Source organism: Colobus angolensis, unplaced genomic scaffold (genome assembly GCF_000951035.1).
Source record: "Colobus angolensis palliatus isolate OR3802 unplaced genomic scaffold, Cang.pa_1.0 Scaffold61, whole genome shotgun sequence".
NCBI lineage: Eukaryota > Metazoa > Chordata > Mammalia > Primates > Cercopithecidae > Colobus > Colobus angolensis.
Window position 1 is genome coordinate 7648126 of NW_012119710.1, and position 4886 is coordinate 7653011.

At 50.3% G+C, this 4886-nt stretch overlaps 1 protein-coding gene across 1 annotated transcript in view; it reads left to right on the top strand.

The window, feature by feature from the left end:
* The first annotated feature begins 6 nt into the window (after nt 1–6).
* DTX4 (deltex 4, E3 ubiquitin ligase) overlaps nt 7–4886 on the top strand; it is a 35612-nt gene continuing 30732 nt past the window's right edge. The window contains exon 1 of the mRNA XM_011963494.1: nt 7–28. The gene's annotated coding sequence lies outside the window, so the exon portion shown is untranslated. The remainder of the gene's footprint in view (nt 29–4886) is intronic.

A 4886-nucleotide genomic window follows, 5' to 3' on the forward strand; every position in this document is an offset into this window, starting at 1 on the left:
TCCATGAACCAGTTCCGCCAAGACACGGGTAAGCCAGCCGCCCCTGCCCCTGCCCCGCTTGCTCCCACCTTCCCAACCTGCCAAGGTACCTCCCTCCCTGTGAACCCACCTTGGCCACCTAGTCGGCACCTCTGTGCAGTAGTGTCACCAAGAGGTAGTGGGAGGCGATTCACTCCCCTGGATTCTCGCAGAATCCTCCCTCCCCCGTAAACGTCCATGCAAGTAGTATTGGTGTTCTGGTTTTGCAAACCCAGCTTCAACCTAGTCGGTAAGAATCCACTCCCCACCCCCTTTCATGCCACCCCCCCCCCTTTTCAGCATTTGGTGGCCCTAAGTCTTTCCATGTAGAAATTCTAGGGTCGCCCCAGACTACAGGTAATTTCAGCCCTTCGCAAAGGCGTTCTGCCCTCATCCCGTGGCGGCCGGCACCTCGGCTGACCTGACCCTCTTTTGCCTCAGGCACGCTGGGGCTTGCCACACGTCCCCTCACCCCCGATCTCACTGCCTCTGTGTCTCCTGTGTGAGATGCCTCCCGGCAGCTGGGTCCTGGACGTGGGAACTAGGGGAGGAAGAAGGGATTCCCCGGAGGTTCTCGCTGCAGTCGGGTAAGGGAAGCGCCGGGCTCCCTGGGAGGAGAGACTGGGGCTGGGGTACCCTGGACGCCGTGGCGTTGGCGAATGCGTCTGCTACACACTACAAGCACGGAAGCAACAGGCCGGAGCAGATGGAGAGAGGAGGGGGAGGCTCGGGGCTTCGGAATGCATGGCAGGGAAGCCGCTCCCTTTGTCTGTGGAGGAGGAGGAGGCAGATTCCTAAGGAGAAACTGTCCCCAGGCTTCCTGTTAAAACCATAGCCCGTAAGGAACCCTTGGTCTCCCGGAGCGCCAAACTACTATCTTTTCATGAGAATCAAGTTGTCACTGTAGCCAGCACAAACCCGCTTCCCAGCTGACCTGCCTTTCCAGGTCAGAGCCAGGAAGGGAGCCTCCAGGATGGGGTCGTGGGAGGTGGGGAGCTTAATCGATGACCTGGGAAGAGTTTCTGTCTCCTTCAGTGACAGGTGGGGAGGGGGCCATTGTTTCTGGAATTCTGGCTCGGCTTTCCCAAGAGTGTAATGGAGGAGCCTGGAAAGGCCGGTGTGCTGGGGAGGAAGTAGAGAAGATGACTGGAGAGGCCCTCCCCAGTGAACAGCTGTTAGAGCAGAGTCTCTCTGCTTCCTTGGAAAGCCCCCACATCCTGTGTGCTAATTAGGATTGTCATGGGAAAGGGGTATCTTTCCACCCTCATGTCCCCATCTTTAGTCATAACTCCCAGCAACCCCTTTGCCAAGGACTCTGCAGACACTGACTGATTGAGGCGAGCTTTCTGGGGAGAGGATTCTGGAAGTGTTAGAATCTGGAGGGGCTTAAACGGTGTGTGGAGCTGAGGGAGACTGGGAGGAGGAGAGAATAGAGAGGAACGTGGGGAGATTGAGAAAGAGGATTTAGTGTGGCTGAGGTAGGGGGAGAGAACGTCATTGTGCAACTTCGGTAAAGGTCGTGGAGGTGAGGGTGGAGGCGTCAGGAGGTGAGGATGGAGGGGGTGTGTGTTGGGGGGGAGCTGAGCCATGGAGGTGGGACCCAGAGAGAGAGAGGGACCAGCAGTTAAAGCACCTGACAGGAGATTCCAGTCCTGAAAAAAAAAAAAAGCAGATTTTAGCTTTTCTATTTCAGACTAAATCTCTGCAGCATTTGGAAAATCACCCTTGTGACAGAAAGGTCTCAGCCCCTTTCCCACATTTGGGAAGGGCACAGGTGGAATCTGTGTTTGGTGGGACTTAGGATAGGCAAGGTATCTACAAAGGTTCATGGCCCTTTCTACAGAAGGGAGGTTGTAGAGAAAACTGGGTGGAAGGAAAGAAGCTACGATTCCCAGGTCTGATCACTCTTACCTGAGGACAGGTTGAGTAATGCCTGGTGATGAGCAATTTAGTCAGAGGATGGCGCTCCCTGGACTTTAAACTTCAGGCAGAGAACTTGCCCTGAATCATTTTAAAGGCTGCCCCAGGGTGTGTTTATCACCAGACTGCTGTGGTTTCATCCACTCATTGCCAGAGTCAGTCAGCCATCCTGAGTACCTCTCTCCTGTGCGCCAGGCCCTGTGCTGGGTGCTCAGACACTGGGTTGAATTCCCAGAAAGGCTGGGTCTGTCAGGGCGCTTGTCAAAGAAGAATAAAAGAATCTCTGGGTTTCTGAGCTCTGAGCCTCCTCCTCTCCCTTCTCCACCAACACACGCATAGTTTCTCTCAATCTCATTGATGAGGCCATGACAGGGTAAGAACTTGAAACCAGTGGCTCCCAGGCAACCTCGGCCAAGCCCTTGCAATGTTTAATTAAATTACCCACCATCCGTAAGCCATAATTCAAAGCTGGGAACCAGAAACATCCCCACAAACAAAAGAGAGCTGGAAGTCCCCTGCCCAGAGGCGATTCCTCTCCTTTTTTGTTGCCTCCTCTATATGGGGACATTTCCTGACATGAGAGCTTTGTCTTTTTAGAAGTTGCTTGCTCTGCTGCTGAGAGAGTCCTCAGGCTCTCCACTTGCCTGGGCTCCTGACCTCATCTAGCCTGTCTCCAGGGAGATGGCTGGGAGATTGCAGACACCCGTCTGCCCGCCTCTGTTTGCCCTGGGCCCTTCTCCTTCCCCAGACCACCTAGGGGTCTGTTCTTATTTGCATTCTATGCCAGTCTCCTCTAGGCATTTTGGACTAGAGAATCTGGAAGAAGGGAAGAGATGGGGTGAGATAGATGGGACTGGCTCTTGGCCATTTCCAAAAGCCTCGGTGAGGCCTTCTCCACCTGCCATCATTTACCTTGACTGGGTTGCCCTTTTTCTGTTGTAGGGCAGTGACTGAAGAACTTTGCTTCAGCATCACTTCCCCCTGTACCTTTCAACACGCCTGATCCTACCAACTCCAGGGTTTCAGTAGCAGGATGAGGAAGACCCAGGCTGAGAGTGGGGAGAAACAATTGTGGCTCTCATTCCAGGCTCACTGCTTACTCCGTGCCCCTGAGCAAGTCTCTAAATGGTCAGGCCTCATTTTTTTTTTTCTTTTTTTAGAATGAAGAGCAGCATTAAGATTTCTTTTTCCCTCTTTTTCTTTCCTCCCATCATGCACATCAACAGGTGAATGGGCTGGTCCCCGTGCCAGTGATGATACTGATAAGCACAGGGTGAAGGAGAGTTATTTCCAGCTCAGAGTTTCCTGTGCAAGTGTTGCCTTCTTTATGTCTTTTAAAGTGGTAAGAAGTGTCAGATGGAGAGAAAGAGGTTGGGTTGAATTAAATGATTTGACAGAAACTGAGTTTTAGCCACCCCCCCCCAACACCCCCTACCCTATGTTAGCATAGAAGTGGAGGAGGCAGGCATCCTGATGACCACATGATAGTTACAATGTGCAGGATGCACTGTGTGACTGCATCATGCCAAGCACATTGCACACACTGTCTAGTTTAATCCTTACAACAATCTTATGAAGAACCTATTATTATCCCCATTTTATAAGTAAGGAAACAAATTGAAAGTGATTAAGCTGCTCAGGAGTTTACAACTAGTCAATGGCAGGGCTGAGATTCTGAATTAGGTGCCCTATGTCCTATTTCTTCATTCAGTGAATGGTTATGGAGCAACTGTTTAGCGCAGGCACTGTTCCAGACATGTGGGATATAGCAATAATAGCGCATCCAAATGTTTCTTTGCCCTTGTAGAAAATTCTGGTGGGCGTAGGGGATGCTGGTAAGAGTGGCCTGAGACTTCTTGGACCTAGTGCATGCCCTATGGGCAGTGAGTCACTTACATAGATGTGTGTAACATGTCCCAGAGACCTCAGTGCATGCCTGGAAGGCATTGCCTTCCACTTCCCAGAAGCCGAAAGATTTTGGGTGCTTTGTAACGCAGGTGGAAAATCAGTAAAAAACTGACTTTCTCTCTCCTTCTTCATCCTTAGTTTATGAACATCCTCAATCCCTATCCTACTGGAGCCCTTTTCCTTGCGTTACTTCACAGATTATCTGGTTTATAATCCTGATTCTAGAAAAGCTGAGAACTAGCACATCCAAAATAAGGTGGTCTCTGAAAAATAATCAGAGAATAAAATCCCACCATGGCTGTTGTCTCAACACTTTGGTTCTGAGGTCTGCATGTTATCTCTGACTCTCCTCTAGCATTGAATTGAACTCAACAACTTTCCCTCCAAAACCAGCTCTTCCTCTTGACATCCCTCTGACACCATTTTACCACTTTCCCATGGTCCAAGCCCAGGATTCTTTGACTCATTCTGTCATTTAGAATCTTATTTGGGCACCTAATAGGTACAGGCACATAGACCCTGTAGCCCAGCAGCTGAAATTTGAGTGTACCTGTGCACCACTCAAGGTGGCCATTCACATGCAGATTCCCATACCCAGGCCTGGGAGATGCTGGCCTGTAGGTCTCAAGGGCATTGCTGATTCAATTCGTACCCCTGGAGATTCTGATGGAGGCAATCCTCAAACCTCACTTGGAAAGCATTTAGCTACTGATGATCAAGTCTTACCTGTTTTTTTTCTCTGTAAGGTCTCTCCAGTTTGTCACCTTCGTTTCATTTTCTATGCCAACACCTTTCTACTCACCTGGAGCTAATGGACAGAATGGCTCTGGTCTGGCCCCTCTTTTCTTAACAAACTTTACTGGCTCTTCATTGATTGCAAATTAAGGCTTTCCATACCCTCTCTGGCTCTTACATATCTTTCCAGGATTGTCTTCTTCTATGCCTTATATTTCCCTCCAATCTGCCAAACAGAGGCCACCTCTATCCTCAGCCATTCCTTTAGAGTTCTCTGACACCCCTCACTCCACAACTAGCCTTGA